A 25,111-nucleotide genomic window follows, 5' to 3' on the forward strand; every position below is an offset into this window, starting at 1 on the left:
ATAAATTTCTGTTACCAAAAACTATTTTACCATTTTACTTTAAAAAAAATTCTTTTCTGTAGTGACTCTGATTAAATAGAAATTTACTTAATTAAAAAAACAAACAAACAAGTAGGAGAAGGGATAATGAAATAAAAAACCCAACTTGCTTCCTGGAGAAAAGGACAATATATATGTGCCCCTCCTTACTTTCCGTATCTATCATTTAATACAAAAGATCAAAGAGGATACTGTGCAGCAAATAGATGGAATATTTTTTAATTCAGAAAAGATTCTTTTGAAATCCTGTTCTGGTATAATGAGGGCAGCAGCACCCGCAATCATGAGTTTCCTGTTAAGATAGGAACACTATTACTTTCCTATTTAGTTGGTGTGGGTCTCAAAAGCCATCTCATTGAACGTTTAGGAAATTGGCTTTTCAGGAAGGGAAATCTATTGATTTATGAATTCCTTGGACAATTTTCAAAATATGTTAATTGCTCCAGATGCGAGCCAGCCAAGGTTTGTAGACAAGGTAGTTTGGCTTAAGCCCTGGCAATACTTTTTGTGACTGTGAAGAAGGCATGAATACTTACTTGGCCAAATAGTTCTATATGAAGACCAAATGGTAAAAATATTAAAGTGAACGTGGGCCAGAACAGAACCTTAGTTTGTATTTTGCTGATATTTCAGGGAAGGGAGATAAGTCAATATAAAATGAAACTTATATGTATTTAGCTCTTTTTCATCCCACTTCCTTCATCACCCATTAACTCTCTATGGTTTAATTAATAGATGAGTAACATAGCTCATCTGGATATAATGAGAAAGTGAAAGTGAAAAGCCTTTCACTTTCAACTGTATTCCAAATTGAATAAAGCCAGTTCTTTTAATGAAAGCTATAGGACAGTAATAAAATATTTGAAGTCGAGATAGTCAATATCTATTGTTTTTTTTTTCTCATAACATTTATAACTAAGCCTCAATGCCAATACATTTCTCCTGAAGGCCAGGAGAGAATTATGCATTTAAGTTGGCAGTAATCAGGCGGCTTGAGATACTCTGAAGTACTTATGGATCACAACCCTAAACATGGTAGTAGCCATTGCATTAATTCCTTGGATCATTGTGATATCAAGCTACAGAATAATGAGAAATGTGTATTTTTGCCCCCAAAGACAGTAAAGCATATGTATGATCCAACATAAGGACCCTTCTCCTTAATGTGACGGTGTGGAGAATCAGTATGTCTGCTATTGGCCCTCCGCAAGCATCCAAGTCTCTCTCTCTTTTAAAAAAATTTCATTTATTTACTTGTTTATGGCTGCACTGGGTGTTGGTTGCAGTGCTGTGGCTTTCTCTAATTGCTGCAAGTAGGGGTTACTCTTTGGTTGTGGTGCATGGGCTCCTCACTGCAGTAGCTTCTCTTGTTGTGGAGCACGGTCTCTAGAGCTCCAGCACAGCAGTTATGATACATGGGCTTAGTTGCCCTGTGGTATGTGGAATCTTCCCAGGCCAGGGATCGAACTTGTGTCCCCTACATTGCAAGGAGGATTCTTTTTTTTTAAATAATTAATAAATTAATTAATTTTTTGGAGGCTAATTACTTTACAATATTGTATTGGTTTTGCCATACATTGACATGAATCCACCATGGGTGTACATGTGTTCCCCATCCTGAACCCCACCTCCCACCTCCCTCCCTATCTCATCCCTCTGGGTCATCCCAGTACACTAGCCCCGAGGACCCTGTATCATGCATCGAACCTGGACTGGGGATCCATTTCACATATGATAATATACATGTTTCAATGCCATTCTCCCAAACCATCCCACCCTCACCCTCTCCCACAGAGTTCAAAAGACTGTTCTATATATCTGTGTCTTTTTTGCTGTCTCACATACAGGGTTATTGTTACCATCCTTCTAAATTCTATACATATGCATTAGTATACTGTATTGGTGTTTTTCTTTCTGGCTTAGTTCACTCTGTATAATCGGCTCCAGTTTCATCCACCTCATTAGAACTGATTCAAATGTATTCTTTTTAATGGCTGAGTAATACTCCATTGTGTATATGTACCACAGCTTTCTTACCCTTTCATCTGCTGATGGACATCTAGGTTGCTTCCATGTCCTGGCTATTATAAACAGTGCTGCAATGAACATTGGGGTACACATGTCTCTTTCAATTCTGGTTTCCTTGGTGTGTATACCCAGCAGTGGGATTGCTGGGTCGTATGGCAGCTCTATTTCCAGTTTTTTAAGGAATCTCCACACTGTTCTCCATAGTGGCTGTACTAGTTTCCATTCCCACCAACAGTGTAAGAGGGTTCCCTTTTCTCCACACCCTCTCCAGCATTTATTGCTTGTAGACTTTTGGATAGCAGCCATTCTGACTGGCATGAAATGGTACCTCATTATGGTTTTGATTTGCATTTCTCTAATAATGAGTGATATTGAGCATCTTTTCATGTGTTTGTTAGCCATCTGTATGTCTTCTTTGGAGAAATGTCTGTTTAGTTTTTTGGCCCATTTTTTGATTGGATCATTTATTTTTCTGGAATTGAGCTGCAGGAGTTGCTTGTATATTTTTGAGATTAATTCTTTGTCAGTTGCTTCATTAGCTATTATTTTCTCCCATTCTGAAGGCTGTCTTTCCACCTTGCTTATAGTTTCCTTTGTTGTGCAGAAGCATTTAAGTTTAATTAGGTCCCATTTGTTTATTTTTGCTTTTATTTCCAATATTCTGGGAGGTGGATCATAGAAGTTCCTGCTGTGATTTATGTCCAAGAGTGTTTTGCCTATGTTCTCCTCTAGGAGTTTTATAGTTTCTGGCCTTAAGTTTACATCTTTAATCCATTTTGAGTTTATTTTTGTGTATAGTGTTAGAAAGTGTTCTAGTTTCATTTTTTAAAAAGTCGTTAACCAGTTTTCCCAGCACCACTTGTTAAAGAGATTGTCTTTTCCCCATTGTATATTCTTGTCTCCTTTGTCGAAGATAAGGTGACCATAGGTGCATGGATTTATCTCTGGGCTTTCTATTTTGTTCCATTGATCTATATTTCTGTCTTTGTGCCAGTACCATACTGTCTTGATGAATGTGGCTTTGTAGTAGACCCTGAAGTCAGGCAGGTTGATTCCTCCAGTTCCATTCTTCTTTCTCAAGATTGCTTTGGCTATTCAAGGTTTTTTGTATTTCCATACAAATTGTGAAATTATTTGATCTAGTTCTGTGAAAAATACCACTGATAGCTTGATAGGGATTGCGTTGAATCTATAAATTGCTTTGGGTAGTATACTCATTTCTACTATATTGATTCTTCTGATCCATGAACCCAGTATATTTCTCCATCTATTTGTGTCCTCTTTGATTTCTTTCACCAGTGTTTTATAGTTTTCTATATATAGGTCTTTTGTTTCTTTAGGTAGATATATTCCTAAGCATTTTATTCTTTTCGTTGCAATGGTGAATGGAATTGTTTCCTTAATTTCTCTTTCTGTTTTCTCATTGTTAGTGTATAGGAATGCAAGGGATTTCTGTGTGTTGATTTTATATCCTGCAACTTTACTATATTCATTGATTAGCTCTAGTAATTTTCTGGTAGAGTCTTTAGGGTTTTCTATGTAGAGGATCATGTCATCTGCAAACAGTGAGAGTTTTACTTCTTCTTTTCCAATCTGGATTCCTTTTCTTTCTTTTTCTGCTCTGATTGCTGTGGCCAAAACTTCCAAAACTATGTTGAATAGTAGTGGTGAGAGTGGGCACCCTTGTCTTGTTCCTGACTTTAGGGGAAATGCTTTCAATTTTTCACCATTGAGGATAATGTTTGCTGTGGGTTTGTCATGGATAGCTTTTATTATGTTGAGGTATGTTCCCTCTATTCCTGCTTTCTGGAGGGTTTTTTATCATAAATAGATGTTGAATTTTGTCAAAGGCTTTCTCTGCATCTATTGAGATAATCATATGGTTTTTATTTTTCAATTTGTTAATGTGGTGTATTACATTGATTGATTTGCAGATATTGAAGAATCCTTGCATCCCTGGGATAAAGCCCACTTGGTCATAATGTATGAATCTTTTAAATATGTTGTTGGATTCTGTTTGCTATAATTTTGTTAAGGATTTTTGCATCTATGTTCATCAGTGATATTGGCCTGTAGTTTTCTTTTTTTGTGGGATCTTTGTCAGGTTTTGGTATTAGGGTGATGGTGGCCTCATAGAATGAGTTTGGAAGTTTACCCTCCTCTGCAATTTTCTGGAAGAGTTTGAGTAGGATAGGTGTTAGCTGTTCTCTAAATTTTTGGTAGAATTCAGCTGTAAAGCTGTCTGGTCCTGGGATTTTGTTTGCTGGAAGATTTCTGATTACAGTTTCAATTTCCATGCTTGTGATGGGTCTGTTAAGATTTTCTTTTCTTCCTGGTTCAGTTTTGGAAAGTTGTACTTTTCTAAGAATTTGTTCATTTCTTCCAAGTTGTCCATTTTATTGACATATAATTGCTGATAGTAGTCTCTTATGATCCTTTGTATTTCTGTGTTGTCTGTTGTGATCTCTCCATTTTCATTTCTAATTTTGTTGATTTGATTTTTCTCCCTTTGTTTCTTGGTGAATCTGGCTACTGGGTTGTCAATTTTATTTAACTTCTCAAAGAACCAGCCTTTGGCTTTGTTGATTTTTGCTATGGTCTCTTTTGTTTCTTTTGCATTTATTTCTGCCCTAATTTTTAAGATTTCTTTCCTTCTACTAACCCTGGGATTCTTCATTTCTTCCTTTTCTAGTTGCTTTAGGTGTAGACTTAGGTTATTTATTTGACTTTTTTCTTGTTTCTTGAGGTAAGCCTGTATTGCTATGAACCTTCCCCTAGTACTGCTTTTACAGTGTCCCATGGGTTTTGGGTTGTGTTTTCATTTTCATTCGCTTCTATGCATATTTTGATTTCTTCTGTGATTTGTTGGTTATTCAGCAGTGTGTTGTTCAGCCTCCATATGTTGGAATTTTTAATAGTTTTTCTCCTGTAATTGACATCTAATCTTACTGCATTGTGGTCAGAAAAGATGCTTGGAATGATTTCATTTTTTTTTAATTTACCAAGGCTAGATTTATGGCCCAGGATGTGATCTATCCTGGAGAAGGTTCCATGTGCACTTGAAAAAAAGGTGAAATTCATTGTTTTGGGGTAAAATGTCCTATAGATATCAATTAGGTCTAACTGGTCTATTGTATCATTTAAAGTTTGTGTTTCCTTGTTAATTTTCTGTTTAGTTGATCTATCCATAGGTGTGAGTGGGATATTAAAGTTTCCCACTATTATTGTGTTATTATTAATTTCCCCTTTCATACTTGTCAACATTTGTCTTACATATTGTGGTTCTCCTATGTTGGGTGCATATATATTTATAATTGTTATATCTTCTTCTTGGATGATCCTGTGATCATTATGTAGTGTCCTTCTTTGTCTCTTTTCACAGCCTTTGTTTTAAAGTCTATTTTATCTGATATGAGTATTGCTACTCCTGCTTTCTTTTGGTCTCTATTTTCATGGAATATCTTTTTCCAGCCCTTCACTTTCAGTCTGTATGTGTCCCTTGTTTTGAGGTGGGTCTCTTGTAGACAACATATATAGGGGTCTTGTTTATGTATCCATTCAGCCAGTCTTTTGGTTGGGGCATTCAACCCATTTACATTTAAGGTAATTATTGCTAAGTATGATCTCATTGCCATTTACTTTATTGTTTGGGGTTCGAGTTTATACACCCTGTCTAGAGAAGATCCTTTGGCATTTGTTGGAGAGCTGGTTTTGTGGTGCTGAATTCTCTCAGCTTTTGCTTGTCTGTAAAGCTTTTGATTTCTCCTTCTATTTGAATGAGATCCTTGCTGGGTACAATAATCTGGGCTGTAGTTTACTTTCTTTCATCACTTTAAATATGTCCTGCCATTCCCTCCTGGCCTGAAGAGTTTCTATTGAAAGATCAGCTGTTATCCTTATGGGAATCCCCTTGTGTGTTATTTGTTGTTTTTGCCTTGCTGCTTTTAATATTTGTTCTTTGTGTTTGATCTTTGTTAATTTGATTAATATGTGTCTTGGGGTGTTTAGCCTTGGGTTTATCCTGTTTGGGACTCTCTGGGTTTCTTGGACTTGGGTGACTATTTCCTTCCCCATTTTAGGGAAGTTTTCAACTATTATCTCCTCAAGTATTTTCTCATGGCCTTTCTTTTTGTCTTCTTCTTCTGAGACTCCTATGATTCGAATGTTGGGGCATTTAACATTGTCCCAGAGGTCTCTGAGGTTGTCCTCATTTCTTTTAATTTTTTCCTCTCTGTTTCATTTATTTCTACCATTCTATCTTCTACCTCACTAATCCTATCTTCTGCCTCTGTTATTCTACTGTTGGTTCCCTCCAGAGTGTTTTTGATCTCATTTATTGCATCATTCATTATATATTGACTCTTTTTTTATTTCTTCTAGGTCCTTGTTAAACATTTCTTACATCTTCTTAATCTTTGTCTCCAGGCTATTTATATGTAACTCCATTTTGTTTTCAAGATTTTGGATCATTTTCACTATTATTATTTGGAATTCTTTATCAGGTAGATTCCCTATCTCTTCCTCTTTTGTTTGGTTTGGTGGGCATTTATCCTGTTCCTTTACCTGCTGGGTATTTCTCTGCCTTTTCATCTTGTTTATATTGATGTGTTTGGGGTGGTCTTTCCATATTCTAGCAGTTTGTGGTTCCTCTTTATTGTGGAGGTTCCTCACTTTGGGTCGGGTTAGACATGTGGCTTGTCAAAGTTTCCTGGTTAGGGAAACTTGTGTCTGTGTTCTGGCGGGTGGAGCTGGATTTCTTCTCTCTGGAGTACACTGAAGTGTCCAGTAATGAGTTTTGAGATGTTAATGTGTTTGGAGTGACTTTGGGTAGCCTGTATATTGAAGCTCAGGGCTATGTTCCTGTGTTGCTGGAGAATTTGCATGGTATGTCTTTCTCTGGAACTTGTTGGCCCTCGGGTGGTGTTTGGTTTCAGTGTAGGTATGGAGGCATTTGATGAGCTCCTATTGATTAATGTTCCCTGGAGTCAGGAGTTCTCTGGTGTTCTCAGGATTTGGACTTAAGCCTCATGCATCTGGTTTTCAGTCTTATTCTTACAGTAGCCTCAAGACTTCTCCATCTCCTTTCAAAGACAATGGGCTGCCTTTCTGGGTGCCTGATGTCCTCTGCCAGCATTCAGAAGTTGTTTTGTGGAATTTGCTCAGCGTTCAAATGTTCTTTTGATGAATTTGTGGAGGAGAAAGTAGTCTCCCCGTCCTATTCCTCTGCCATCTTAGGATCGCCCCCTGCAAGGAGGATTCTTAACCACTGCACTGACAGGGAAGTCCAAGTCTGTCTTCTGGGTCTGTGATCTCAGGGCCAGTTGATTTCTCACTGCAGATTTCCTTCTTGAAAGGGTTACTCACTCAGTCATGTCCAACTCTTTGTGACCCCATGGACTGTAGCCAGCAGGCTTCTCTGTCCATGAAATTTTCCAGATGAGAATACTGGAGTGGGTTGCCATTCCCTTCTCCAGGGGATCTTCCTGACCCAGAAATTGAACCCAGGTCCCCTGCGTTGCAGGCAGATTCTTTACCATCTGAGCCACAAGGGAAGCCTTTTCCTTCTTGAGTGAGCCTTAAATATACTCTACTCCATCTCTGATTTATGCAGAGCAACGAGAGGCTGAGTGTGTGCCAGAGATTTGAGGCATCTGCCAGACCCAAAGGAGGAGGATTTGAATAAGAAATTAACTGGAAAGTTCTTGAGGCAGTGAAGGAACCACTTCCTGCTCAATTACTGTTGGCTTGAGAGGAGAAGGCAAGGCAAGGGTCAGGATGACCCCTTGAATAGAGATTAAACTTTCTAAGCATTCCAAAATAATGGCCTAAGGTAGCAAACATTGCCCCAATTTCCTGGGCTTTCTAGAATTTCGTTCAAGAATTCGACTCTTGTGAAAGTCACCTAGTGACAGAGTTCCTGACAACAATAGATAGGAAAGATATGTGTAAAACACTATCTGAAAGTGAAGTATATGAATAGACTCTAGATTTACAATCATTTTTGATTTGCTGTTGTCTGGGTATCTCTCTTTATCTCCCTTAGCTAGAATTACTTCGTCTGAATCCCCAAGAAGTTCATACTCTTCCCCAAGGCTTCCTATATGACTAACTTCTCAGTTACATGGATTTTTATTTTTCTACAGTTTTCTGCACTAAAGATCTTTTTCCTCCTCCTCTTAAAAAACGCTATTTTAATCCTCTTAGCCTAGGAGCTTACTACTTTTTATTTTCAATGTCGCATAAATCCTTTTTTATTAAAAAAAAATCTACTTCATCAATAGCATATCCTTTGTTCGGGACTAGTAATGGAGAGAGATTATCTCAGAGCTGAGAGCACAGGATACCACATATCTAGAGGATAATTAAGTATCCATCCATATGTTTTCAAATAGAGACAAATACTGATTGTTCAGATAATTGATTCCCTGCAATGACTTCCCATTCAGTCATGTTTTTAAAGCCAAAACATCTAATAAAGTCAATGTTTTTTTAGAAAAAAGAATAGAGTGTAGATGACTTCTCAGCAATTTTGTAGTAAGTTCTTGGAGTATCATGTAGACTTAGGAGAATGTTGTTTGTAGTAGATAACTGATGATTCCAATTAACCAAAAAGTATAGGTGATGCTAGTGGTAAAGAACATACCTGCAATGCAGGAGATGTAAGAGACTTGGGTTCAATCCCTGGGTCAGGAGATTCCCCTGGAGGAGGGCATAGCAACCCACTCCAGTATTCTTGCCTGGAGAATCCCATGGACAGATGAGCCTGGCAGGCTACAGTCCATAGGATTGCAAAGAGTTGAACACGACGGAAGCAGCTTAGCATGCATGTATGCACTGATTAAGCACCTACTTACTTGAGCCCTAGTGGAAAATAATATAGTATATCATGACTCATATATTTAATAACAGATCACATTCCTAGAAACCTAATTCATTTACCCATTCAGTAAATATTGAGTGCTTGCTGTATTTTAATAACAGGCATTGTGTTAAATGATGAGGATTTGAATGGAGAACACGGCAGGGATGGTTTCTGTCTCCAGTTGAGTGGTGTAGGGATGTTCATCAAATAATTACAGAAATATTCTTTACAAATGTGATCAATACTATGATAGGAGGAAAGAGCACAAAGAAAGATGGGAAACCAAGACTATAAAATAGAGGCACTACATCTAGTTGAAATGGTGATAGGGAAGGCTTCCCTGAAGAAATCTGAAGAGATGGACAGTGGGGAGGAGAGTGTTCTAGGCCAAGGCCCCAAGGTAGGAGGGAGCTTGGAGCTTACTAGGAACTGAACCAAGGCCAGTGTTGCTAGAGAACAGAGGGAGCAAGCTGTGAGGGAAAGCAGAGTGGTGGCAGGGGCGGATCATGAAAGGCTTGGTAGAGAATGAATGAATGCATGAATGCACACATGGACAAATGGACATACCATGGATTAGTCCTGTTGTCTCCTGTCGTTAGAGTGAAAATAAGAAGGAGTTTGCAACTGTATAATGACTCTGCTATTTGGGAGAAGGTATTCATTGATTCATTCACTCATTCGGCCAGTAAATACAAGACAAAATTCCCTGTTCATGTGGATCTTAAATTCTAGTTGGACAAGCAGACAATATGCCAGGAAGCAAATATATAGGTTTTATAGTAATGTTTTGTCTATGATTAAATGGTGTAAGTGGTCTTTAGATGAAATTTTAAAAATTATTTCAAATATATATTGAATTGTATCTGTGTATGGTTACTCCCCTGTTTAGTTAAATAAAGTTATGTCCTCTAGCAGAGCTAGGACCACGCTCAGCACAGGTGTTCTTCAGAGTACTCAGTTCACAGTCAAAGACTTCGGAGAAATTCCAAGAGAATAAAATAAGAGAAGGAGGGCTTCCCTGGTGGCTCAGTAGTAAAGAATCAGTCTGCCAATGTAGGAGACATGGATTCGACCTCTGGCCTTTAGGAAGATCTCACACACTGTGGAGTAACTAAGTCTGTGCATCACGGCTGTTGAGTCTGAGCTCTAGATTCCAGGAGCCGCAACTACGGAGTGCCTAGAGCCTGTGCTCCACAAGAGAAACCACTGCAGTGAGAAGCCCAAGCACTGCAACTAGAGAGTAGCCCGCATAGCAGTGAAGACCCTGCACAGCCAAAAATAAATAAATAAAAATGAAAGACACCTCTGTCTGAAAAAAGTAAGAGAAGGAAGCTGAGAGATTTGTATTTACTCTTGTTTCTGAGAAGCTAGTGATAGCACTCCCACTGGCACCTGACCCGCAATTCCTGGAGTGGTGGGGGCAGGAGGAGGGGAGCAATGAAAAGATTTAAGTAAAATTAGCTGAGTTGACACCAATGGGAAACGATTTAAGAGGGAGTCTTTCTATTTCTTTTTACAGAAAGAGAGCTACATATATCTTATTATACACTCAAAATACTTTGTAGATTTTGCACACATTATCTCAATAAAAGGTTCACATCATAAAATCAACATACACATTTAAGGAGAGATGGTTCTTTGCCACATTCCTTAAAGCTGTTTTTTAACTGATAGTGCATGTTACAATCATCAGTGACTTACATTCAGAAAATAATACTTACCTGGAACCTTGTTTGCATTTTCAGTCATGCCTGTCTTTTCTGCTTGAAGATTTCCATGTGGTACTATTTTCATATCTGCATATAAATTATTACCATTGATGCAATTAATAAACCAGAACACCTGTGGGGTCACCTTCAGGTCTTGCTTGCCAAAGTCAGAGAGTAGTTCATGGATCAAAGGGAGGCATAATGCGTATCTGTTTTAATTTTCAAGAATTTCCTGCTTTCTGATTTCCAGATTACATGAATCAAAGTGATTATTTCTATATAAGACATGAGGAATAATAGAAATGTTGTTAGTGTATCCTTTAGTGCAGGATTTCTTAGCTGCAGCACTGTTAACATTTTGGACTAGATAATTCTTTTGTGAAGGGCTGTCCTATGTACTCTTGCCTGGAAAATCCCATGGACGGAGGAGCCTGGTAGGCTGCAGTCCATGGGGTTGCTAAGAGTCGGGCACGACTGAGCGACTTCACTTTCACTTTTCACTTTCATGCCTTGGAGGAGGAAATGGCAACCCACTCCAGTGTTCTTGCCTGGAGAATCCCAGGGTTGGCGGAGCCTGGTGGGCTGCCGTCTATGGGGTCACACAGAGTCGGACACGACTGAAGCGACTTAGCAGCAGCAGCAGTCCTATGCACGGTAGGATGCTTAGTGGCCTCATGGTGCCAGTAGTATCTCCCAAGTATGACAACCACCTCTAGACATTGCCAAATGTCTTCTTGGGAGAGCAAAATCCCTCTCGTTGAGAACCGCTTCTTGAGTACAGCATCATCAGGGGCTCGAAGTGCTGTTTTAGCTTTGTGTTGTATTGCAAACACGTCCAACTCCAAGTGCATAGCTTTCAGTTTAACAGCATGGTTTCTTTCTAATTCTGTAGTTCTTACATCACAATTAAAAATTATATTGTGAAACCAGAATTAGATTTTTATTCAGCCAAATGTGTGCAATCCTGACATGGTAATGTGTTCTGTAGGAAGGGAGGGAGTGGTTTACACTTTGAGGGCCTTGTTTCATCATTAAAAACCTTACAAAATTGTATCCTCAAAGATTAAAACTTACTTAGCTGCTCAACTATTTTTTTAAAAGAGACATTTATGGGAATCTTAAGCCCTAGTGTGTGAGATGAGTGCAATTGTGTGGTAGTTTGAGCATTCTTTGGCATTGCCTTTCTTTGGGATTGGAATGAAAACTGACCTTTTCCAGTCCTGTGGCCACTGCTGAGTTTTCCAAATGTGCTGGCATATTGAGTGCAGCACTTTCACAGCATCATCTTTTAGGATTTGAAATAGCTCAACTGGAATCCCATCACCTCCACTAGCTTTGTTTGTAGTGACCTGCCTCCTGAGAAATCTGTATGCAGGTCAAGAAGCAACAGTTACAACTGGACATGGAACAACTGGACATGGAACAAACAGACTGGTTCCAAATCAGGAAAGGAGTACATCAAGGCTGTATATTGTCACCCTGCTTATTTAACTTACATGCAGAGTACATCATGAGAAGGGCTGGCCTGGAGGAAGCACAAGCTGGAATCAAGATTGCCTGGAGAAATAACCTCCGATATGCATATGACACCATCCTTATGGCAAAAAATGAAGAAAAACTAAAGAGCTTCTTGATGAAAGTGAAAGAGGAGAGTGAAAAAGTTGGCTTAAAGCTCAACATTCAGAAAATTAAGATCATGGTCTGGCCCCATCACTTCATGGCAAATAGATGAGGAAAACAATGGAAACAGTGAGATTTTATTTTTTGGGGTCCAAAATCACTGCGGATGGTGACTGCAGCCAAGAAATGAAAAGACGCTTACTCCTTGGAAGAAAAGTTATGACCAACCTAGACAGCATATTAAATAATAGAGACATTACTTTGCTAATAAAGGTCTGTCTAGTCAAAGCTATAGTTTTTCCAGCGGTCATGTATGGATGTGAGAGTTGGAGTATAAAGAAAGCTGAGTGCCAACGAATTGATGCTTTTGAACTATGGTGTTGGAGAAGACTCTTGAGAGTCCCTTGGACTGCAAGGAGATCCAACCAGTCCATCCTAAAGGAAATCAGTCCTGAATATTCATTGGAAGGACTGATGCTGAAGCTGAAACTCCAATACTTTGGCCACCCGATGCGAAGAGCTGACTCATTGGAAAAGACCCTGATGCTGGGAAAGATTGAAGGTGGGAGGAGAGGGGGATGACAGAGGTTGGATGGCATCACTGACTCAATGGACAAGAGTTTCCGTAAACTCCAGGAGTTGGTGATGGACAGGGAGGCCTGGAGTGCTGCAGTCCATGGGGTTGCAAAGAGTCGGACATGACTGAGTGACTGAACTGAACTGGTGATAGATACATAGAAACTTGCATGAGGCACATTCAACAAGTTTATTTCTGGTTTTATAGGAAGTTGAAAGCAGCAGAGAGAAAAAAGTGCCACCCTTGTATCCTTTGGTGATGGTTCTTGACATTTTAGTGTAAGTTATTACCATAGCATATTGGTTTAATGTTCCCTTAACATCTGTGGTTTACTCAAAGTTTCTGAAAATGGGAAAAATGTGTGTTCTGTCGTTGTTCAGCTAAGAAATGGCATTTCCAGATCACTTTAATCATATATGATTGAATCTTCGAAAGTGGATTTTACTATGCTGTGGTGCCTGGGGAGACACAGATTGCATAAATTCACTTAGACTCATGACTAATATATGACACCATTAAGAGAATTTTATTTTGAATTCCTTTTTACTGTTATTATCTACTTTGCCTAAAGGCCTCTTGATTCAAAGTGTTTCACAGAGCTCAAATGAGACCCATGTTATTTTGTTAAATAGAACGTTCTTTCATGTTGCTATGATGTTCAGGAATATTTAAGAGCTTCCAATTGTCAAAAATAAAGTTCTAACTCTTTTCCATGGCACTTAAAGCCTTTCCTAACTGGGCAACTTTAGGTTGCCCATCTTTTCAGATTTGTCTCCTTTACCTCCATTTGCTCGTCTCCATATCACACTTCAGGGGCAATGAACTCAGTTGCCCAGGGCATCCTTGCATTTTTCTGCCTTTATAGCTTTTCTCATGTTATGATTTCTACTCCACAGATTCCAATCCATGTTTCAGAATTTTTTCCATGAAAATTTCCCAAATTTTCTCTGTTGGAATTAATCTCTCTCTGTGTCCTATAATATTTGGAAAGCTCTGCTGCTGCTGCTGCTAAGTCGCTTCAATCATGTCTGACTCTGTGCGACCCCGTAGACAGCAGCCCACCAGGCTCCCCCATCCCTGGGATTCTCCAGGCAAGAACACTGGAGTGGGTTGCCATTTCCTTCTCCAATGCGTGAAAGTGAAAAGTGAAAGTGAAGTTGCTCGGTTGTGTCCGACTCTTCGCAACCTCATGGACTGCAGCCTACCAGGCTCCTCCACCCATGGAATTTTCCGGGCAAGAGTACTGGAGTGGGGTGCCAATTGCCTTCTCCATTGGAAAGCACTACACTGGTGCTTTTCAAACTATCTGTGGGAAGAACTAGATTTTTTCAAAATTTCTTATTTATTACAGGCCAATATGTATTCTCCTGTCTATGACCAGTACTGGGATAGCGCCATGTAAAATTCACATATCTGAACTGTCTAGACCCCATTCAATGAGCCAAGTCCACTTGATTACACATTTGAGTGGTGCAGCTGTGTCCACTGCTGTAAATGTGTCTAAACGATTATTTGCAATCTCTGTACTGGTTCTGTTGCTGTCTGATGAGAAATAGTTCATGAGGTGGTGCTGGTTCAGAGACTACACTTTAAATAGCTCTGCCCTAGATGATAAGCTCTGCAAGACAGGGCCCATGTCTGCTTTTTTCATCATTATTATCCTAGCATCTGGCATTGCCATCACATGGTAAGCACACTTATTCCACATAGAATTGTCATATTACAGATCAAAGTACCAAAGTAACTTGGATCAGATTTTGATCACTTTTTAGCATTTACAGGATGATCATGTCTAACCTGTATCAATAAGAAATATTGGACTGAAAATAGAAATTAATGAGAATATCAGACTGTTCTCTTTTAAACATACATTCTCTTTAGTATAAAATCTACTGAAATGGAACACCCAACCTGCTAGTCCTGGTATAACATTTAAGAACGAAGCTCACTTAATGATTTCACTTTCTTTCCCTAAATAGTTGCAAAAACTCACTGTATTCAACTTAATTTAAGTGAAATAAATGCAGATAAAAGAAATCTAAAACACTTTGCCTGTTAAATAACAGTGTTGAAAAACTAAGAGAAATGTATTTCTTGTAGGAAAAAGACCCCACAAAAAGAAAACTATATTTGAAATCAAAATGGCACCTCAAGGGGATACTAAATAGTCCAAAATTTTAGTTTTGAAAATGAGAATCACATGGAGTTAGTTTAACATCTACCACTGTAATTTTCTACTTGGGAAAACACCTGGTATATGAGTCATATTTTCAAAATTTAAAGTTTAAGAGATATAGAATACTTGACAATGCTGTTTTTGAACATAGATTTCTAACTTTTAGTAGTTCAAGAGTGTCTTTCTGAAGTGGTAAGTAGTTGTAATTGAATGTTCATATTTTTCATTGACTATTTCATTGTATTAAAAACTGACAGTCAAGAAAAACATGAACACTTACTATATGTTTTCCCCACCCTTATTACCCACCGAGTTTTCCATGGAACGTTTGATATTTCTGGGAAACATGTGGCATATGACCAGAACCATAATTAGTAACAATTTGATGTTATAGGAATTCAGATTTTGGCAATTTCTAACTTTTTCGTTTGAAATGCAAAAGCAGTGAATACAGATCCTAAGGGTGCATTCTGGAGTCAGCTTTTCCCTCCTTTACAAACTGTGATATTGTTTTGAAGACTCACAAACACATTTATAGCTTGCCCTAGACCCAGAAGCTGCCAGAAGGAGGTGCTGTTCTAAGCACTTTACACACACCAACTTATCTAATCATGGCAATAACAGGGGAAAAAACAACAGCATGAAGACATTAACTTGCCAAAATCACTTCCATGAGAAATTGCGTAGTTGAGATTCATCTCAGGGAGTCTGGCTCCAGATTCTGTGCTCTGACTTTCACAGAGTAGTGTCTTGTGCTGCATTGCTCCTGTAAGTAGAGACTGCATTGGTAGAATCCTGCTGAAGAGTTTATTTTCTTGTTGACTGTCTCTGGGAAATGCCAGATGACTATGAATGATGGGTAACTGGGAATTCTGGGTAGCCAAGGAATCCTGGGTAACCAGGGAATGCTGGGTAACTGGGGGAAAGGGGTGCAAAGCCCTTTAGTTATCTGCTTACTCTGAGCAACTTTCTAGCATCTGAAAACCAAAGAATTGTCATCAGTACAAGGTCAGGGACTGTCCTACAGAGTCTGTCACTCTCACATAGGATCCCTAAAAACAGTGTTATCTTTGAGTCAGAAGGGTGAATATTTGTAGTAATCACTTTTGCTTTGTGTTGGAAGCCATGGCTGCTGAGGCTAAAAATCACAGAAGTAAGGCATCCCATGTTACTATGGAGTAACTGAGGACTGAAACTGAGACATTGCTTAGCAACAGGCATCATAGTATTTACTCTTTTGAGCAGGAGCAGCAAAAGCAACTGGTATGTCTTATCGATGTCCTGGCAGGCATTCTTATTTTCCTTCCAACTAACACTGCTTGTATCCACTGTCCTGGTATTAGCAAAGTGCTTAGACTGCGGCTTGGTGGGGCTTGATTTCAGTAAATTCGCATAAGTACAGAGATCAATCCTGAAAGCTGGTGTTAAACCAATAGAACCAAAAAGAAATTAGGCTGCAGGTAAGAAAAAGTAACAAAAGATTCCTACCACTCTAATGTTCTGAGTGCTCAGTCTCTCAGTTGTGTCCAACTCTTCTGTGACCCCATGGATTCCAGGCTCCTTTGTCCATGGGATTTTCCAGGCAAGAATACTAGAGTGAATTGCCATTTCCTACTGTAGGTTAATGTTCTGTATAAGGCTCCTAATTTTCACTCCTGGCAAGTATGTGATGGTAAGTGATATCACTCCTGTAAGATGCGGGAACTTGCTGAAATACTGTTTGGACTTATTATTTTGTTGGCCTTGATCTTCCAGGCACTGACAGAATCCATAACTAAAAGTGAACATAATCCATGTTTCCTCCTAATAAAAATGTAATGGTTTCACTAATAACAGTGCTAGTACTCCCCTGTCATTTACCCAAGCCCTCCTTTCATCTTCAAATTAAGAGTAGCTGTACATCTGAGAATCCTGGCATTCTATCTTTTCTTTCTCTGCCCCCAAAGTCATTCTAGCTTGGTATCTTAAATTACGGTGTTCTAACTTGACTTCTGGAGAAGGCAATGGCACCCCACTCCAGCACTCTTGCCTGGAAAATCCCATGGACGGAGGAGCCTGGTGGGCTGCAGTCCATGGGGTCTCGAAGAGTCGGACACGACTGAGCAACTTCCCTTTCACTTTTCACTTTCCTGCATTGGAGAAGGAAATGGCAACCCACTCCAGTGTTCTTGCCTGGAGAATCCCAGGGACGGGAGAGCCTGGTGGGCTGCTGTCTATGGGGTCGCACAGAGTCGGACACGACTGAAGTGACTTAGGAGCAGCAGCAGCAGCAGCAACTTGACTTCTGCTCTGATGATGAGCAAGAAATTCCAAGGCCTGAGGCCATCTTAAAGGAAAGATTCTCTAAAGTGGCTTGAACGGTTGTGGGAGGAAAGAGGAGCTAATGTTCCTACATGAAGACAGTGGGGAAAGAATCAGTTCATCCCTGGAACAGAGGCAGCTGTTCATCCCAGAGCGGGGAGATGTTCCACTTGGATTGTCATCCATTGATTAATGACTGTTTGGTCCCAAGATAGATGGAGAAGTTTGGAATTCAAGTGAGCATATTGTTCACTTCTTTTTCCCTCTTGGGGAAGGGTCCTGGAATGTGTAATTTTTCTTCTTGTTTCAGTTTGCAGGGATTTCCACATGCTTGGCTTTGCTTTTGTTATGTGGTGTCCTAGAATCACTAATTAATTATGGACCCAGTTCCTTCTGTGCACTTTGCTAATTGGATGTCTTGAAAATTGCTCCGTGCTGGCTTAAATAATGATGAGAGAATTAAAAGGCTGAGAGGTGCTGGGAAAGATAGAGACCATGACCACTGGAAATTCAGCAAGTGTCACAGCTGATATCTGTTACCCCAGTAAACAGGTGAGACAGAGGACTGGGACCGCAGGGCTATAAAAAGTACATGCAATGAAGCAATGAAAGGGGACAGGGTCAGCAAGAGCATCCATTGTTGAGAAAAACATTTTTGTGGATGGAAATCCTGTCTGAAGATTATATGGTCTGGGCAGCTCCAGTCAGTTAATGCCTCCTGTTGGGCAAGTAGAAGGGAGAGTGCTCCCTGAGAACAGGGAAAGAGCCAGGACTTCGGAGTCCAACATCCTGACATCTGTGTCTGGACTCTGCCATTTGCTAGCTGTGGGATTTGGAGCAAATGACTTTACCTCTCTAAGCATCCAGCTCTTCATCTGTGAAGTGAAAAATAATGGTACTTGTCTCAGAATTGTGGTGAGGAGTAAGTGGGAGCAAATTGGTTAGTGTCTAGACCACTTCCTGGCACACAGCAAACTCTCAGTAGTGGCTCGCCATTATTGTTATGCAGTTATGTTCTCAACATAATGATTTAATAACAGTAAAATTATTAATAACAGGTAAGGTGCTTAGCCTGGCACAGCTCAGGAAGGGTTGGCTTTAAAATGCATTATAGGATAATCATTATTCCCATTCTATCTTTTCCACTCTCCTCCTGGCCAGTTTGGTTTTCCCTCTTACCCCCCATCCCCACCTCACCCCCACCTCACTCTTCCTCTTAGGGAAGAAGAGGAATTTTAAAAACTGGATGAGAAAAGTGCAGCTGTTCAGCTGTGGCCTTTGGTTGTTGGAAAGGATGCCCCCAGACCACAGCTGGTCAAATAACCCCTGGAAACCATTCCCAAAGTGCATTCTATTAGCCTCTGCTGCTACTTATATCATTTAGACAAAGGTGATTTGCAATTTCAGATTCCAAATTTTTCTTCCCCATTAGAACGAAAGCCTTCAAGATGGCAAGGATTTTTGTCTCTTTTGTTCACTGCTATTTCTCTAGTATTTTACTTGGTGTTATTTTTCTAGTGTTTAGAGCTATGCCATGCACATGTATGTGTCCAGTGAGTATTTGTTGGAGGGAAGAGGAAAGGAAGAAAGGAAAGAAGGAAGGACAGATGAATTTCACCCAGCAGAGCTTGAAGCCAAAAACAAAATGTCTTAGAAAGGAGATCTCCTGGCTAGTTTAGTCTAATGGGTTGACAGAGAAGGCCTGTGGGTGTTCAAGTCAACAAGCATTTAGTGAGCACCTACCCTGCACCTGGCACTGTGCCAGGTGGTAGGGATACAACAAAGAAGATGCTGTCTTTGCCACCAGTGACAGAGGTCTAGGAGGGATCCAGGCAGTCTTAAGTGTGATGTAACCGAGGCACCTTTTGGAGGAAAATGGGTAATTTGTGTATTACCAGTATATACAGGGTAAAAACAGTACAACTTGATCGGTGCTGTATTGGTGATGGACAGGGAGGCCTGGCATGCTGCAGTTCATGGGGTTGCAAGGAGTCAGACATGACTGAGTGACTGAACTGAACTGAAGAGCTGCCATAACAAAGTATCACAAACTGGCAGCTTAAAACAACAGAGAATTATTCTCTCACAGTTCTGGAGGCTAGACGTTTGCAATCAAGGTTTTGTCGGGACCATATTCCCCCCAGAGGATCTAGAGAAGAAGTCTGCCTTGTTTCTTCCGACTTCTGGTAGCCCAAGTACCAGGTGCTGGTTTGTGGCAGCATAGCTCGAATCTCTAGTTCTGTCTTCACGTGGCAGTCTTCCTCTTGTGTCTCTGTCTTCTCTTAGAGGGACTCCCATCATGTTGAGTTAAGACTCCACCCTGCACCAGTCTGACTTCATCTTAACTAATCAAATCTGCAACTACCCTATTTACAAATCAGGTCACTCTGAGATACTGAGGGTTAAGACTTCAACATATCTTTTTGAGAAGACACAGTGCTGACTAGGATTTTATTTATTCTCACTAGGATTTTAGACGCAAGGTAGAGGCTTTAAGGTGACCCTGGGTGTCAACGTTAAGTGAGTTGATTCAAAGTCACTGAGTCATATCTGAGGATATCAGTAAATCTTGTATTTATACTGATATATAGATTAATAGATAGACATATATGTATGTATATATACACGGCTATGTTCTTATATGCAGATGTGTGTATGTATATCACACACATGTACATATACTCATATACATATTTATATACACATGCAGATAAATAGATACAGAAATTAATATTGATATGTGTGTATTGATGGGTTCATGTACATACATGTATTTTCTAGCTCTATCTACTGAATGAATCTAGAAGCAATGATGCACAGTAACAAGGAACACACCCAGCTCCCACATCTTGGTTTCTAAATACCATTCTCCAAATGGAGGAATGGCTGATTTTAGAGCTGAGGCAGGGAAAAATACGAGATGAATTTGGGGTACCCTGTAGTGCTAAAATGTTTAAAAGTGATTTTTTTTTTTAAAAGGATAGAGCATGTCAAAAGATACAGGAGTCAACTTGAAAGCTCCCTGTAGCCAAAGATGGATTAATTTAAGAAAAAGAAGAAAAGTAGTAATTCCCTGATGGTCCAGGGAAATCCTGTAGAAAATCCAGTAGAAAATCCTGATGATTAGGATTCTGAGGTCCCACTGCAGGGGCACAGTTCAATCCCTGGTTGGGGAACCAAGATCCTGCAAGCTGCATGGCATGGATGAAAAAAAGGAAAGAAAGAAAGATAATGATAGTATTAGTATAGGTTATAGACAAAGAATGAAATACACCCATGTGTCTATACTGGTATAAAGAAATGATAGAATGAATAAATAAATAAATAGAAGAAAATCTTTCTTACAGAAGAATTCAAACTACAAATGTAGAAGATATGAAGGCAAAAAAAAATTTTATCCTTAGACCACTTAAGTAGACAAGTTGCTGCAGACAAGATCCACTGATGAATCCTAATATTAATGGGCAAATCTTTAGGAGAAAAAGATGTTTGCATAGTCTCAGAGTCTCTCTCCCAAAAGATTTATTGATTACTGTGGTTGCTGCTGCTGCTGCCAAGTCGCTTCAGTCGTGTCCAACTCTGTGTGACCCCATGGACTGCAGCCTACCAGGCTTCTCTGTCCATGGGATTCTCCAGGCAAGAACACTGGAGTGGGTTGCCATTTCCTTCTCCAATGCATGAAAGCGGAAAGTGAAAGTGAAGTCACTCAGTCATGTCTGACTCTTAGTGACCCCATGGACTGCAGCCCACCAGGCTCCTCCATCCATGGGATTTTCTGGGCAACAGTACTGGAGTGGGGTGCCATTGCCTTCTCCCGATTACTGTAGTAGTTTTCATTTAATGCACAGATTGTTTGATAGCTCTCCATCCAGGAGGTGGAGCTTAATTTTCTTTGGGTTTACACTGGACTTAGTGACATATTTCTAAGATGTAGAGTATGAAAGAAGAACTTTCCATTGGTAAACTTCACAATATTACTTAAGAAGGAGTCCAGATGAATATCACTGTTGATAAGTAACATCTAATCATTGAAATAAATGGCACTTTACCTTGGTGATATCCTTCCTCCAATTCCCTAAACCTAATCATGAGAAAATACCAGACAAACTCAAACTGACAGAAAGTACATGACACCTGACCTCTTCTAAAGTGTTACAGTCATGAAAAACAAGGAAAAGTCCAGAAACTGTCACAGATTGGAGGAGACTGAGGAGACGTGGTGACAGATGTACGGTGGTATCCTCGGTTACATCCTGGAACAACAATAACAAAATAATGGGAAAACTGGGGAAATCCAAATACAGCCTGTAATTTACTTAATAGTATTGTACCAATGTTAATTTCTTAATTTTGACAAATATGCCATGGCGATAAAAGGTGTTAGAAATAGGAGAAGCTGGGAAATTCTCTGTACTACCTTTGCAGCATTTTAGTATGTCTAAAATTATTCAAAAATAAAAAGTTAAAAAAAGAAGGCTCTAAGAGGAGGATCCATAGCAATAATATCAGATTGTTCCAGGGACCGTTCTCTGAGTGCTTACATCACTTACTCTGGCTGTGTGGTCTAGATGAGATGCAGCTATCAGCTCCCGCTTTGGGCTGGACCCCACAAAGTCCTCACACTGCCCTGAAGTCCTGACAGTATCTCCCTCCCAATATTCATGTTATCCCTCTAATTTTATCTCCTACTACTCTCTTAAATATTGTTGTTGTTGTGTTAGTCATTAAGTCATGTCCAACTCTTTGTGACACCCTGGACTGTAGCCTGCCAGGCTCCTCTGTCCATGGGACTTCCCAGGCAAGAATACTGGAGTGGGTTTCCCTTTCCTTCTCCAGGGGATCTTCCCAACCCAGGGATCGAATCCGTGTCTTCTGCATTGAAGACAGATTCTTTACTACTGAGCCACCAGGGAAGCCCTCTGTTAAATATAGCTAGATATAATTAGGAATAGATAAGACTTTCAGGGCATTGGAAAGACTCCCCTAGCAGAAGTAACGTAGTAGAAAGATTTAGAATGAGCAAACTTTGGGGGTTGAGTTCTAATTCTGCCGCTCTTCACTGGGGAGATACGGGCCAAGTCATGTGATTTTTTTGGCTTTTTAGCCTCTAAACAGAAAGAGTTGAGCCAGAATGCTTCTAATTGTAAATCCGATGGCAATATTATCCTTGGTTACAGGAAGATATGAATTTGATTTATCCATTCAGAAAAAATTCTTCATAGTTTGGTCCCTAGTGTGAAATTGTGAATCATTGCCTGTGTAACAGCTGTGTTCCCACTCTCTGCCCCAGGCTCAGGGCTTTGCAAGGAAGAAGGAAGCATATCCAGAAGCTGACCTCATGCCCCATTCTCTCTGGTTATAAGTCATTTTCATCAAATGGTGCTTCTCATGCTTGAATCATTCGTGTTCTATCTTCATGATTTTTATTATATCCATATACACTACTATTTTTTACTTAATATCTTTCTTAACCACTTTATATTTTAACTTACAATTGCTTATATTTTAACTTGCATTCACAGTAATAGCTGTGAAATTGCAGACTTGATATGCCATCTATATTTTGTCTAATGTACATTTCATAATTACACAATACAAATCCACCATAACTAGCCACTACCCCAGATGCTCTCTACACTTTGGGAAACCCCTCCATGAAGTGAAGGGAAGAGCCTTAGAGGTCTTAGTGCCATCTGTGACCTTCTTCCCAAAATCTTGGAACTTGGGAGGATTTAAAAAGCTTTTCCGATCAGCAAGAATATTGGGGATCCCATTTTAGAACACTGGGGACTCCTCATTTTATTTTGGTTTGGAATGAAATATAGGAGTGACTAAGCCTTCCCTTTGAGGGAAAAGCCCAAAAGGAGCTGGAAGGAAGGAAAAACAGGTATTTTTTTTTTTTGGTTTAGAAAATAGAAGTCAATGGCAGAAGAAAGGGCTGGAGAGAAAGAGCAATTAACTAGAGTAAGACAAAGTAGCTGGGAAACAAGGGGGTGGTGAGGGAAAACTCTGGAGGGAAAAGCAGCTGCTCAAAGAGTTGTTGTTGTACAGTTGCTAAGTCGTGTCCAACTCTTTGCAACCCCATGGACTGCAGCATGCCAGGCTTCCCTGTCCTTCACTATCTCCTGCAGTTTGCTCAGATTCATGTTCATTGAGTTGGTGACGCCATCCAACCGTCTCATTCTTAGTCTCCCTCTTCTCCTTTGCCTTCAGTTTTTCCCAGCATCAGGGTCTTCTTCAATGGGTCAACTTTTTGCATCAGGTGGCCAAAGTACTGGAGCTTCAGATTCAATACTTCAAAGAGGCAGAGTGTAAAATGAAAGATGAGAGACTTTGTAGAGGTCCTGACATCTTTCATCCTTTTTAACTTTTAGACTGTCATTCATGGTGTGAGAACCGGTTAGATACACCAGAGGGCCAGCTTGAAGGGCCAAAGGGATCAGATTGTCCAAGAAACTTCCTGATAATGGAATCAGGCCCTGTACAGTTTAGTTTCTCCTTGGCATATGACCTTGGCATAAGAGATAGATTTAATACTGTCAGATAGAAGGGGTTAGCAAAGAGTCTAGATTTTCCCTAGCACCCTTTCATACTTCAGAAAAAAAGGAGAGGACCTTAGCCTGTATCACAATACAGATCTGATTGGTTCAAACCCATACATCTGGAAGGGTCAGTTAGATTTAGAGTAAATTTTTTTAAAAACCTAAATTCCAGAGGATTAAAATATCTCTTTTTGTGAACATCTTCCCTGGCACACAGCTGAAGTAAGTGTCTGCAGATGGTCATGGCCCTGATGGGCAGAGGTATAATACTGGGGTACAGCATGTGTCGGACTGGACTCCAGTAGAAGCTGATGATCCTTGTACCACAGAATCTTAACTGAGGATGGGGCTGGGGGTCAAGGGTATGTTAGGAGCCAAGTCAGCTGCCCAAGGGCCACTTAGGAAAAATTTCCATGTTGTTTTGTGTCTTTCCAGATTTTTCTGTTTTAGAATTGTGCTGTCTGAGAGGGAGTGCTGATATTGTTTCCATCCTTTCCAAAAGAGGACAGGAACTGAGAGGCTCTGAGAAGACTAGGTATGGTCTATATATCCAAAAGAACAGATACGGTTAAAAGACAAGACACCTTTGTCAAGCTATGCCAAGAATGCTATTGATTACCCCTTCCATAGATGAATTTAGGAAAAGCCCCCAAATGAAATTGCACTCAAAACACACGACATGTACTCTCATATACTGTCCTTCTAAAACTTCAAGTGGGATATTTATAATAAGGTTTCAGTTTCTTTCCAGACTTAGGAGAACATTCATCCAAAATCACATTTTCAGATCAACTTCTTCCAGATGTATTAATACCTCAGATAATGTATGACAACTTTTTTCCCTTCATTTTTCTTTCTTTTTTTTTTTTTTTTGCTCAGAATATTGTCCCTTGAAGGTCCCCTTGTCTCTTTCCCTGCTTATTTTCTCTTTGTTTTACAGTGGGTTCTCTTTAGAGGTAGACCCATGGATATCATCTTACTTCTCCAGGACTGTCACTTCCAAAGAAAAGAGAGGCCATTTTTGTATATACCTTGACATTTCAGAATTTTCAAGACTATATCAATGTTTGGACCAAGTCAAACCTTCCTCATGGGCTCCCCTGATAGCTCAGTTGGTAAAGAATCTACCTGTAAAGCGGGAGACCCTGGTTGGATTCCTGGGTTGGGAAGATCCACTGGAGAAGGGATAGATTACCCACTCCAGTATTCTTGGGCTTCCTTGGTGGTTCAGCTGGTAAAGAATCCACCTGCAGTGCG

General features: G+C 39.9%; 1 protein-coding gene across 2 annotated transcripts in view; it reads left to right on the plus strand.

The window, feature by feature from the left end:
• The window catches only part of NCALD (neurocalcin delta), a 466,523-nt gene that overhangs the window by 272,482 nt on the left and 168,930 nt on the right, over nucleotides 1-25,111 (plus strand). The window lies entirely within an intron of this gene.

This window comes from Bos indicus, chromosome 14 (assembly GCF_029378745.1).
Source record: "Bos indicus isolate NIAB-ARS_2022 breed Sahiwal x Tharparkar chromosome 14, NIAB-ARS_B.indTharparkar_mat_pri_1.0, whole genome shotgun sequence".
Classification (NCBI taxonomy): Eukaryota; Metazoa; Chordata; class Mammalia; order Artiodactyla; family Bovidae; genus Bos; species Bos indicus.